Source organism: Rana temporaria, chromosome 10, assembly GCF_905171775.1.
Source record: "Rana temporaria chromosome 10, aRanTem1.1, whole genome shotgun sequence".
In the NCBI taxonomy this organism is placed as follows: domain Eukaryota; kingdom Metazoa; phylum Chordata; class Amphibia; order Anura; family Ranidae; genus Rana; species Rana temporaria.
In genome coordinates this window covers 130,761,254-130,775,514 of record NC_053498.1, presented here as the reverse complement: position 1 = coordinate 130,775,514, position 14,261 = coordinate 130,761,254, and the positions used below count along the sequence as shown (strand labels likewise).

Genomic DNA, 14,261 nt, shown 5'->3' with positions numbered 1-14,261 from the left:
TTCCGATTGGCCCTTCAGCGCCCCCTGCATTGCAGCGCAGCACTTGTGCCATTACACTACCATGCGTTGTGGTAGACGGCTGAAAAAGGGGCATGCACAAATTTTGGTCCATTGGGGTGTCAAGCAGTGCATTCAAACAGGCTGCTCCAATGCAACGCAAATTACTGCATGCAAACATGCGTACCTTTAATGAACTGCAGAGAACCCTGCTTGTGTGAGTGAGCAGTTTGCAAATAGGAACAGGTGCCAGGTAGGGGGTGCCAATACCAAGTATTTTCATCAGTACTCGTGAAAATGCTCCGATACCCGAAAGGGAGACTTTTGCAGTGCGAATTGAGCCCATACAAATTGAACAGGCTCAAGTCACACTGCAAAGAATGGGATGCGATTTGGACAGGAATGTGGTGCGATTCCTGCCTGAATCACATGCAGTTTTCCGCACTGCTCATGTGCACCCAGGCTGGTCACAGGGATTTTAGCCTGCATTCCTATAAGAGGGGTGCAGGAAATCGCATGCAATTCGGACAGGACTTGCATCACATTCCTGCTCGATTCACATGTGATTCTTTGCAGCGCGATTTGAGCCCATTCATTTTTTATGGGCTCAAACCGCATTGCAAATGTATCGGTACTCGATAGTGGCGAGTACTTAACCGAAAGTATCGGTACTCGCCATTGAAAATACCTGCATGCATGAGAAGTGCTACCATGCAGAATTAATACAAATTATTATTAATGAAGATAACAGCCCGCTAACAAAATACTACTTGTGCAGCATCCATATAGAATAAGAACACATGGGGGGGGAATTTACAAAGACGGGAGCAGCTGTGCTTAGTAACCAATCAGCTTCTAGGTTTCATTTTCAAAACTCAACTGGTCAAGCTGAAGGTAGAAGCCGATTGGTGGCCCCATATTCTGTGTTCAGTCTTATGCCGCGTACACACGATCGGTTAAACTGATGAGAATGGTCTGATGGACCGTTTTCATCGGTCAAAACCAATCGTGTGTGGGCGCCATCGGTTATTTAACCATCGGTTAAAAAAAAAAAAGCCAACTTGTTTTAAATTTAACTGATGGATTCCTAACCGATAGGACAAAAACGATCGTTAGTAGGCACAACCATTGGTTAAAAATCCACGCACGCTCAGAATCAAGTCGACGCATGCTTGGAAGCATTGAACTTCGTTTTTTTTTTCAGCACGTTGTTGTGTTTTACGTCACCGCGTTCTGACACGATCGTTTTTTTAACCGATGGTGTGTAGGCGCGACGGACCATCAGTCAGCCTTATCAGTTAACCAATGAAAACAGTCCGTTTTCATCGGATGGACCGGTCGTGTGTACGCGGCATTAGTAAAGTCCCCCCATAGTGATCACACCCAGCATTACAGAGGATGTGACATTGTATGTAAACAGGACATGGACCTAAAAACAAAAACCCATAATTAAATCAAGTGATTGTATAAATGACACGACCAATTACTCTGCATTGTGAAACTCAAACAGGAAACAAACCGGATACAAATCCATTCACATGTGTGAACACATTAGGATTGTCTTGCAGAACTCAGGTCACCCGACAGCTATCCAGAGAAGGCCGGTCAGGTCCTCAGGAAATGTGAAGAAGAATGTCCACTTGACCTCTGGAAGATTTACCCCCCCCCCCAGGTCTATTTTTGTGCGATATGGCACTGTGTTCTTTTAACTGACAATTGCACGGTGGTATTTGATTACCTCTGCAGTTTTAAAAAATAAAAATAACGCTATAAACAAAAAAAAAAAAAAAGAAGAAGAGGTTTTGAAATAACAAAAATGTTTTTTTTATACTTGCTGCTATTAAACATTCAATAAAAACAAAAAAAAAAAAAAAAAAATTATCAAAATTTCTTCATTAAATTTAGGCCAATTAATTGCTACATTTTTTTTTTTTTTTTTTTTACTAAAAACAACTACCTGGAAGTGCAGAATCAATCTATCCACACACAAACAAAAAATGATATGTGATGTGTAAAAAAAAAAAATAAAATATATATATATATATATATATATATATATATATATATATATATATATATATATATATATATATATATATATATATATATATATATATATATATATATATATATATATATATATATATATATATATATATATATATATATATATAGTTACAGTTATATATATATATATATATATACAGTTTGGGAGTTAACCACAGGGGGCGCTGAAGGAGTTATGTTTCACCTAGTGTGTGTTTACAACTGTAGGGGGGTGTGGCTGTAGGTCTGACGGCATCGATCGAGTCTCCCTATAAAAGGGATCACACGATCGATGCAGCCGCCACAGTGAAGCACGGCTCTCCCCGTTCTTCAGCTCCGGGGAGCGATCGCAAGGGGGCGGCTAGAAACGAATAGCTGCGCCCTCATCCCGGATCGCTCCCACACGATTTCCGACCGCCGCATGTACCGGGGGGGTCCCGATCGGAGGCAGGGACGTTCATGTACGCCCATATGCCTGTACTTGCCATTCTGTGGACGTACATATACATGCGGCGGGCGTTAAGTGGTTAATGCAACCTGTAAACTATATTTGGGTGTGTGTAAATAAATTCTGCACAGAACGGCCACCCTGTAGCAGTAGCTCTGCTATATTGCTATAGGGTGGTCAGCAACTGATATGAATGGAGATTTGTACATCATGAAGGTGGGAAGGCAGGGGCGTATCTAATGAAAATGCCTATGGCAAGCACTGAAACTGCGCCCTTGTCAAAACATTTGAGACCCATCTTTCAGATAACCAGGGACATGGCGGGGACAGAGAGGGACACTGCGGACCACTGGTGGCTGGTGCTGAATTTTTTTGGGGGGCTCAAACAAAAAAAAAAAAAAAAAATTGCAGCCACTGTGCCCATCAAATGCAGCCACTACCCTATGTGGATCCTGTCTGGCAAGTCAATGGTCATCTTGGGTGCACCTGTCACTCCCCTCCCCAGGCAGAAGGAGAAATATTAACAATTGCTGTGCCTGCGTTGCGCTTCAGCAAAGTGGGCGTGACGCCGGGAGCTACATTAGTGCGGGAGCCGGCCACGGGATGGGTTTTTTCATGCAGGGGGGTGGCTTTTTCCTGCCCCCTCCCCATTGCACTTGCCATGGCTGCCATACCCTAGATACACTACTGTGGGAAGGGAAGGAAAAAAAAAAATAGGAGACTCCCTGGATTTTAGGGCGTGATGAGATGGATAACTGTTCTGGATTTGCCAGGACAGCTTTGCATCTTGGACCCCAGTCCCAATGATGATGTGTACCCAGGCTATGTCCTGGGATCACAGGGTCACCCTTATTTGAGTTACTGCGCTTTCGTTACAATGGCAGTCAGTCCCTACATAATTAGAGCCGGTTTTGGTTAGGCCATTCCGCTTTTTTTTCGAATTTGAAACGTTTTCAAATAGTTTTCCAATTTCCAAAAATAATAAAAATAGAAAATAAATGTTTCTCTTCTATTCCATTCCATTATTTTTCATTCTATTTTATTTGCATTGGAAAACTATTCGAAAAGTATTAGAAATCGAATTTCGTCCGAATTAGAATTTTGTTATTTCAGATTTGTTCAAATACAAAAACTATTCCAATTCGGAATTCGTTCGGATTTTGGAACTAAACGAACCACACACACACACACACACACACACACGTCTAACTGTAATAGCGGTGATCACAATGGAATCGCCAACACAGGATGAAAAATGAACACCCTCAACGTGTTTCGAAGTAGATTTTCTTCCTCAGGGGTGCATACACATTAAAGAAAGAAAATTGCTTTCTTAAAAAGCTACAATTACATCTTATATAGAACCAGAATTAAAATATTGGTTGCAATTGTCCTCTAAATGTCAACAAGGGCGTCCAGACCGGTGCCCACACAGTGAGACACGCGAGTCAGGTCATTCACTGTGGACAAGTGGGGGGATGTGTGCTAAAACTGCTCTTGAATGCAGAGTCACCAAAGGTCATGAAAAATCTTTTCACGTACCGTACATATAGTGTTACACCACCTGTATATCTTTACTTGTACATGTGAACATCACTCACGACAGTCCGTTAGATCTCTATTCGGGTGAGAATATGGATAAGAACGTGAGGGGGGGGGGGGGGGGGGTCTATCCCACTATCCCAAGGACTGCAAAGAGCTGTGGTTTTGGGATTAAACTGTGTGGATGGTCACCAGGTCTGAGAATAAATGGGAAATGCATGGACTTTCCAGTTTTAGCACACATCCCCCACGTGTCCACAGTGAATGACCTGACCAAAGTGATTCACTTTTTGGGCACTGGTCTTTTTGGGGACAATCCTTGACATTTAGAAGACAATTGCAACCAATTTTTTAATGCCGGTTCATCATTCATAGCTTTTTAAGAAAGTAATTTCCTTCCTTTAATAAGTATGCACCCCTGAAGAAGAAAAATCGAATTTGAAACACGTTGAGGGTGTGGATAATTTTTCATGCTCCGTTTTGGCAATTGCAACTTGAGTAGCGTCAGGAACACTTTTCTATAATTTTTAAGATGTATTGCAACATTTTATACATTTTTTATTAATAAAAAGAGTTGTTAAATGAAAATTATTTCTGAATAGTATAAAAGTTATTTGCTACAACAATGACCCAGTACCTTTACAGCCGGTTCACATAGGGGCGACTCAGCCGCCTGACAAGTTGCGCTCCGCTCTATTCAATGGAACCGTTCTAATAGGAGCGACTCAAGACTTAGAAAAAGGTTCCTATACGACTTTGGGGGCGACTTGCATTGACTTCAATACGAAAGTCATTTTGCAAGTCGCCTCTGAAGTCGTCTTGAGATCGCCTTGCCGAGTTGCCCCCAAAGTCATGCCGCCCCTGTGTGAACCGGGTCTTAAAGTCCCCCTTTGGGTGTTTTTCCTTAAAGAGGAGTTCCACCCAAATTTGGAACTTCCTCTCAACCCACTCCTCTCCCCCTTACATGCCACATTTGGCATGTAATTTTTTGGGGGGGGGGGAGTGGGGGCTTCAGGAGGAGTGGGACTTCCTGCCACAAGCCTGGACAATTCCCAATACTGAGCATATGATGAAAGAGGTTATCCTCAATAAAAACACACATTTCAAAATAATTATTACATGCAAAACATATAGAGAGGCGTCTTCTACTAAAATCTCCACTTCTATGAATTTCCTGCAGGAAACTGGAGCACTGCCAGAAAAGGAGGGAAGGAAGGAAACAAGAGCTGACACTCGTATGAAAAGATCTCTGTTCAGAGGGCTCCGAGTCCTAAGGATGCAGTGAATGAATGGCGAACGGAATGCTACCCGGCACTAATGCAGAGTGCAATCCCCCATAGCAATCGTCTACCATTCATACTTCTATGATGTGACTATAGTAAAGTCAGACCCATTCCCATGACCTCTGCACGTATCTTTATTAGATAAGACAATCAATACCAGCAGGAGATTATTAGGAGTGTCACCGGGTGTGAATGACACCGGATACAGCGACATTCAGCATTTCTGGGCGAGCCGATAGCTAAATAACTAGATATTTGTGGGTGATAGGTGTGACTCTCCTGTGTAAAAATGGTGTCTGGTATGTTAGAATTTCATCCGAATGTCTTCTATCGTTAAGCCAGGTCAAGCTGATTGAGAGAAATCATTTGATCCCCCCCCCCCCCCCATCCATGCTAAACCGTGCAGATGGACGATAGTCTGACAACCAATGCTGTATCCTGGCCTAGGCCAACAAGACCCAGGCCTAGGGCAGCACTTTGCAGGGGGGCAGCATGGAAAGAGCCCCCGCCGGCTTGCTCTACACTGTTAGTGTAGCACCAGTCTTATGGGGCAGACTGGGCTGAGAGGCAAATTAATTAGTCTAGAGCCCCATAAAGTGACCGCACTGCTTCCGGTATGCAGGCGGCCGGCATTCCGCAACTGTGGGGGGGGGAGGCTGCTTCTAATTTTGACTGTCCTATCATCCTGGACCACAACCCTTCCTCACTGTGCTATATGTTTTCTGCTACACCATTGGCATCCTCTCCAAATTATCAGAGATTTGTGCTTAAAGTATAGGCAAGGATAGCCCCTGTCAGTTTATTTTTTTTTCATCCCTGTCCCATTGCAGAGATTTCCCTTCACTTCCTGCCCCATAGCCAAACAGGAAGCGAGAGGAAATCTCCCCCAAAACTAGTGTCCACCACTTGAAGTTTTCAGGGCGGATCTTAAACAGAAATGGGTGTGGCCTTGACAGGAAGGGGTGGGTCATATTTAAATTGGGGGGGGGGGGGTGCATGAGTTTAGTCAGGCCTAGGGCAGCACCAAAACCTAAATACCCTATTGCTGACAGCCGCAAGTTTTGAATACCCAAACAATGCCTTGGATTGGAGTTTACCGAAGTTATGGTAAACCCAAAATGCAATGTTGTAAAATAAAGACTATACAAGCCAAGTAGCTCCACCCGACATGTTTCGTCACACATGAGGCCTTCCTGTGACTTTATATCACATGGGTTTGTCGCTGCTGTTTTTTTTTAGCGCAGTATACCACCTTGCTTTGATTTACAATGCAAACAAGCAGGTAAGAATACTTGAATGCAGGAGAGACATTAGTATACTTCTTCTACATTAAAAGGAGAAGTACAGCCAAAGCTAGTTTGGCTGTATTTCTCCTGTGACCTGTTTTTTAGCAGACATCGGCTGATGCCCACTGTTGGTGGACATCACAGAGCCGGTCCAGTCAGGACCTAGATTGCAGCAATTAATTCAGGATCCGCCACACGCCTGGACCGGCACCCTGGCTCAGCCTCTTAGGATGCCGCCCACTCCCACTCCCAACCCCTCCACGGTCAAGCACTCCAGTAAACGGGGGGGGGGGGGGGGGGGGCGGTGGCTGGGTGACTGATCGTCACCAGCTCTCTGCTCAGGAAGCTGTGAGAATTAAGTGATTGGCGATGTTTGATCGCTTGGTTCTCTGCGTTTGAGCCGGCGGGGGACGCATGCAGCATTTACCTAGGCAAGTATTAATCTGCCAAAAAAATAAAAAGGGGAATTCCCACGTCCACATTGTGGGCTGGTTTGAAATCATGCAAGTTCAACTGAACTCGCACGATTTCAAACCAGCATTTCAGTCCAACTTTGGGGTCAATTTGACAGACATCTGTACAGGTTCCTGCACAGATGTCTAGAAAAATGAATAAAATCGCCCCTGAAGTCGCCAAAAGTAGTGCAGGAACTACTTTTGGGTATCGGTTTGGCGCTGCAAATTTGGCGTCTCACCAATATCCGCCAGTTTGGCAAATTGCCCCAATGTGAACATGGGCTTAAAGTTGTATTAAACCCAAAAGAAAAAAAAAAAAAAAAATTTGGTTATAGTGCAGTTTACAATTTCTTATGCCATGTACACACGATCGGAATTTCCGATGGGATAAAATCCAACGGAATTTTCCGTCGGAATTCCGATGAAGCCGACTTCCATCAGTCTTGCATACACACTTTTAGACTAAATTCCGACCGTCCAAAACGCTGTGACGTAAAACACTACGACGAGCCAAGAAAAATTAAGTTCAATGCTTCCGCGAATGCGTCGACTTGATTCTGAGCATGCGTGGGTTATTTTCTCCGTCGGAGTTCCACACAGACAATAGGAATCGTTCCCCCCCATATCGGAAAAAGATAAAACATGTTCTATTTCTAAACACAGACGAAAAAAGTCCTATGGGGCCCACACATGACTTTTTTTCATCGGAAATTTCGATCGCGTGTACGCGGCATTAGATGTGATGGCTTCATTCGCTTTCTATTTTACACTTTTTCGTCTATTTTCATCTGGTGATTCAGTTAATAAGTATGTTTTTCAAAAGAACAATCTCTCCAGCAGAATGCATCAGTTAGGCTACTTTCACACTGGGGCGGTTTTCAGGCGCTTTAAACGCTAAAAGTAGCCTCTGCAAAGCACCTAAAAAACGATCTCATTCATTCCAGTGTGACTTTTCACACTGGGGTGATGTGCTTGGAGGACATTATGAAAAGTCCAGCAAGCAGCATCTTGGGGGTGGTTCTTACCCCTTTTTTAGCTACAGCTAAAAAAAAAAAAAACGAGTGGAGCTTTAGCACGGCTGGTGCTGCCAGTGTGAATGTAGTCCAACAGGGACAAGACAAACCATTTAACTGTGACAGTTGTGCCTACAATTATTATTATTATTTTTTAAACCTTTATTCCCAAAAAGCAACAAAAATAAATACATTTTTTTCAAACTACCCATCGAGTATTAGACGGCGTTTGGCCCAAATGTGTTAGTGCATCTAAATCTGCAAGTACATCCAACACTCCCCTACCCCCAGACTGAATGCTGCAGTCCAAAAAGGTGCCCCCTGTGCTCCTTTATCCAGATTAGGGTCGCTCTAATACAGGAGGGGTGTTACTGGCCAGATCACCAAGTAAAAACAGAGGGGAAAAAGAGCCTAAAAAACTAATGCAGCCACCACATCTAATAATTGGTAAGCTTCAATTTATTATAATTTTTAGTTGTAGGTTGAATACTGGTTTCAGTACAAAGCGATCATGTATGATAAGATGCGATCTCACAATAAAATAAGCTTGTGGGTGTGCTGGCGACATATCCCATCCATGGAACACGCAATCACAGGAGGATATCATCATTAATGGAAAGCATTGAAGCGGGAGGATCACCATGACAGCCAGGCAGATAGCATCTTCTCTTCATTTAATAAGACTCCATTTAATCATGATGAGATCGGCGAGATACTATAGAACGCGAGTCGGATCCCAACAATCGCCTTCTCTCTAAAGTATTTCAAGTATTCTCATTAAAACCCAGCAGCAGCCAATACAACAGGTCAGCCATGACCTCACCCCCCAGCAAGCCCGGCATTTCCCAGACACAAGTGACGTAAGGCGATAAAACAAAGATGGGGGGGGGGGGGGGGCTGGACGGGGCCAGCTTTGTGCTACTTTACAATACAACTCAGTCCTTCAAGAGAGCGGCTGAGGAACTAAAAGCCCCAGCATGCCACAGGACTTGTTTTTGATCTGGAGATTAAAAAAAACTACAGACAGGCCAGCTTTGTATTGCAGAAGAGTCATTCATAAAGACAAGCATGCGCATGTCACGGTAGGTTCTTGGTGCTAGGGGGATGCAAGGCCTAATAATTCACATATTGTGGGCATCACACCTGTTCCCGCACCCAAAAACGCACTGCTCTTTAACCGCTTCAGCTCTGGAAGGCTTTACCCCCCTTCCTGACTAGGCCATTTTTTGTGCTACACGCAGGTATATGCAATTAGCGGACCTCCAGCTGTTGCAAAACTACAAGTCCCACCATGCCTCTGGTTTCATGCTTGTGGCTGTCAGAGTCTTGCTATGCCTCATGGGAATTGTAGTTCTGCAACAGCTGGAGGTCCGCTAATTGCATATCCCCGTCCAGTTCCAGCATTGCGTTGCTTTGACAATTGCGCAGTCATGCGGCGCTGTACTCATAAAATGTATGTCCCCCCCCCCCATGAATGGAACTTTACCTCTACGGTTTTTATTTTCTGTTAAAAAAAAAAAAAAAAAAAAAAAAAAAATAAAAATAATAATAATAATAATAATAATAATAATAATAATAATAATAATAATAATAATAATAATAATAATAATAATAATAATAATAATAATAATAATAATAATAATAATAATAATAATAAAGCGTATATTGATTGGTTGGCGCAAAAGTTATAGCGTCTACAAACTATGGATTTATAGACTTTATTTTTTTATTGTTTTCACTAATAGCAGCATCTTTAGCGGGATTGCGACATTCTGGCGAACAAATCTGACACTAGGGGGGGGTCATTTACAAAAGGCAAATCCACTTTGCACTACAAGTGCACTTGGGAGTGCAGCCACTGTAGATCCGAGGGGTACATGCAAGGAAAAAAATAAATAAATAAATAAATAAAAAAAAACCCCTTTGCTTGCACATGATTGGTTAATAAAAACAGCAGAGCTTCCCCCAATTTCAGATCTTCCCCTTAGATTTACAGCGACTGCACCTCCAAGTGCACTTTAGTGTAAAGTGGATTTTCCCTTAGTAAATAACCCCCTAGGTGACACTTTTTGGGGACCAGCGTCACCAATAGAGTGATCAGTGCAAAAAAAAAAAAAAAAATGCACCGTCGCCGTTTAGGGCTAGGTTTACACTATTGCAACCTGAAAGTCGTGCAATTTTGATGTGACTTGAAGCAATGCCTTGGTATTCTTGAGGTCTATGAACCTCAAGTCGCATCAAAGTGGGACCAAAGTAGTGCAGGGACTACTTTGAAGTTGCACAGATATGAACTTTAGTCATTGGAAATCATAGGGTACGACTCGTCATGCGACTTTGCAGTCCCAAGTCGCACTAGTGGAAACCGAGCCTTAATGACACTGGCAGGGAAGGGGTTAACACCAGGGGCGATCAAAGGGTTAAGTGTGTCCCTAGGCAGGGCTCTCCAACTGTAGGAGGAATGGATGCCCTAGGAAAACAGAGATCCACGTGTCTGGTTGGCAGAAACACAAGATCTCCATTGTCCCCTCTGACAGACTGCCGTTCTGCTGGTCCTGGCGGCCTTCGCGGCTGCCAGACCCGCTGATTGGCTCCCGCTGTGTCCAATCACAGCAGAAGCAGGGCTCTGGCAGCGCATTCGCACCCCAGATCTTGTGCACAAAATCACGTACAGGTACATGACTTTGCGCAGCCCTGCCGCAGTACATATGCGGTGGGCGTTCCGGAAACCGACAAAATGGTTGCAAACCCCAGTCATGGAATCTGAGCAAAGCACACATCTGCAGCGTTTACTTATCCGTCACCAAAGCTCTCAGGCTCTGTTCACACCTGAGCGATCCAGAACACGGGCGGAGTCGCCGCAAACTGCAGAATTTTAAAATTGTTTCTTAATGGCACCCAAAGCGTAGGGCGATTGTCGAGCGACAAATCGGGTTACAATCTCGGCTAAAAATCTCGATTTTGGAACAGAGGGAGGTCCATTCAAATGAATGGTGCAGCTCCTCAAACAAAAATTAAAACACACACACAAAAAAACAAAGAAAAATCAAAACAACCACACACCACAACAAAAAACAAAAAGCTAAAAAAATAAATCAAAAACACACACCAGCGGCTGCAGTTCATTCACACCTAGGCATTCCAGATCGTAGGCAGAATCGTCCCGATTCTGCCTGCGATTCCCAAAACGCAGCGGGACGCGTTTGCGATCCTATTACTTTTTAACGGTAGCCCAATCACGGCATAATTTTGCCGCAATTGTAGCCCAACAAACCGTGAAAAACAAAACAAAAAAAAAAAAACACAAAGTTGCGGGACGCCTGTCGCCCAAAATAAGTTCCAGGACTTTCCATGCAAGCATAGAGGCGTTTATTTTTTTTAGCGGAAAGAACATGTTTTTCTTTTCTTCTTCTTCTTAAATTTTATCTAAAACTTTTTCTTACACTGCCTCTTTAAAAAAAAAAAAAAAAAATGTATCAACTTTAACTGGCACTTCTTTATGGTATGTGTCATGCACAGGGCAGGGCGAACGAGCAATAATGCAAACATTTTTTTAAAAAAATAAAATAAAAAAACACACCACACACGCTACTCTCGCGTGTCATCCTATTCTCAGGGAGATTTCCACAACAGGAAGTGGAAGGAGATCTTTCCACAATAAAGGAAATCCCCTCCTATGGTGACACGTTTTGATTATTTTTATCCGATCAGAAAACAATCAAATAGCCGTAACGCCCCTTCGAATCGATTAGAATCTGCTTTGATCCAACTCGATCGGCCAGGGCAGAATGTTTGAGATCACCAAGATACTTTGTTCATGAATACAAACAGATCTTCATTGATCAAGGAGGGGGTGGGGGGGGGGAAGAAAGAAAAGAAAAGAAAAAGGAAAAGAAAAGAAAAGGGAAAAGAAAAAGAAAAAGAAAAAGAAAAAGAAAAAAAGAGAAGAAAAAAAAAGAAAAAGAAAAGAAGAAAAAGATTTTTATATATACACACATATACCACCACACAGGCAGTTGAGCCACGATTTTACCGCCCCCCCCCCCCTAAACTGCCTAAAGCAACCGAATGGGGTTGTATACTCGCTGTAGCTGCAATACTTTGCATCATGGCAAAAATGTTGACCCCCCCCCTCCCCGGCGCTGAACGCAACCCATTCAACTGAACATGACTGCGTTCAACGTGCACAATGGCGACGTGGTGTTGCAGGCTTCTTGTGACATTTCGCCTCGTCTCCGCCCATTAGGGAGGTTCACCCTGCCAGATATCGCATGCGATTCGCACCGCATTGCTATACAGATCACATGCGATGCAAATTCAGCCATACAAACGCGATTCCAATGCGGGTTCACTTATCGCATGTCACACGCAGGCGGTTCACACCACCCTCTACACACTGCTGCGAGAGTCAATGGAAAGTTAATGATACCCCCAGATTGGTTTGTAGATCGCAGTGCGAATTGTCTAATGGTACAGGAATCAGATCGGTGTGAACACCCATGCGATCTGATTCCAGTGTGGACAAAAAAAAAAAGGGTCCTGCCCTTTTGGTGCGAATGCGATGCGTTTCAGCCCTACAGTTTGTATAGACATCACACGTGATCTGCACGGCAATGCGATGCAAATCACATGCGATTTCTGTGTTTGCACCGGTGTGAACCCAGCCTCAGATGGCAATGCGGACTTAAGCGAGCCGTCACTCAGAAGGTGTCAATCGATCCCACACACACACACCGATCCTTAGTGGGAAAGGCAAGTCCTGGCCGCTCGTGGTTATGCCAAAACCAAACCGCTGTTTTATCAGGTCGCGTTTTACCTAGAAGCCTCCCATCGATCAATAAATCACCCAATCGATCATTTAATGCAACTAAAAATGATGACGCTGAATAAGAACAGTAAACCACAGCCCCTCTTTTCAATCCATCTAGTGAGCTTTCGACTAATTGTAACGCCGGAAAGTCGAATCGCATTAATCGTTCTTGATGGATGGAACGAATAATCTGTACGTCTGCGACGAAATGATCATTTTTACAGATTATTGGATTTCCTGTCCATGTCGTATGCGTCTCATTCGTTGATAATTTAATGGATGACGAATTACTAGTTTGAGATCGCTTGTGCCGAGATCAATAGATGGATGGCCACCATAAGAGGTCAAAGTCTAGGCGCTGGGGGCCCGGGGCCCTCCCCCCATGGATGGCGCCTTGTGTGATCACACTCTTCTACAATCTTTAGAGTTGAACTTGACTTTATACAATGTATCTCTTGTGTATGTAAGGATCTAACCCCGCCCCCATCTCTGTGAGCCCCTCCAATCCCGGGCTGGTGGGATCGCTCTACCTGTGATCCCCGATCGGCCTGGAAATAGTCCCTGTCCTCTCCAGGAACCGATCGATTGACAATGGAGAACTTTTTGGCTGTCCCAGTGATCAGATGAATGCAGACTGAACTTTCCTCCCCCATCCTGGTAATGGAGAGTTCCTCTAAGGATCACTTACCTTGCCCAGCTCACCTTTAGGTCATCCTGACCCTCCCGCCTGTCCTCTGTACTGAGGATCACATGGAAGCTCTGCAGAGACCGGGAAGGTGTAGGAGCTCAGCACACCCGCCCTGCAATCAGGAACTGGGAGGAAACCAGCTGGGACTGCCCCAGGTCCTAAAGCTTGACTCATACAGCGAGATCAGCAATCCTCCGCACCTTCAGAAATCTAAGGCTGCCCATACATTATACAATTTTCCTTTAGATTTACCAAAACCATATAATAGGAGGTCAGACCTGAACGCTTTGAGGGACAGTTCACGTCACATGCAGTCCACGTCACATGCAGTCCACGTCACATGCAGTCCAGTGCGTTTTTTTTTTCTGCATCAAAAATGCATGGAAAGTAAGTTATATGGTTTTCAATGGCATAGTTCACACCAATGCGTTCCAGAAAAAAAAGTAGAACATGCTGCATTTTTCCTGCACTGGACCGTCCTAGAACGCTGTAAAACGCTTCAAAAACGCACACGTCCTTATTTAGGGCCAGTTCACACCAGATGCAGTTCCGTGGCGCATTTTTTTCTGCACCGGAAACTGACTGCATTGGTGTGAACTAGAGCCATTGGAATACATGGAAAACACTATGGCCCAGATTCACAAAGACTTACGACGGCGTATCTCCAGATACGCCGTTGTAAGTCCGAATGGCCGT

General features: G+C 44.0%; 1 protein-coding gene across 2 annotated transcripts in view; it reads right to left on the bottom strand.

Moving 5' to 3' along the window:
• Nucleotides 1-13,695, bottom strand: part of LOC120915606 (EF-hand domain-containing protein D2-like) — a 115,532-nt gene extending 101,837 nt beyond the window's left edge. Inside the window, exon 1 of one of the 2 annotated variants that reach the window (XM_040326268.1) lies at nt 13,566-13,695. The gene's annotated coding sequence lies outside the window, so the exon portion shown is untranslated. The remainder of the gene's footprint in view (nt 1-13,565) is intronic. The other variant, XM_040326267.1, reaches the window with a different exon arrangement.
• Nucleotides 13,696-14,261: the final 566 nt, after the last annotated feature.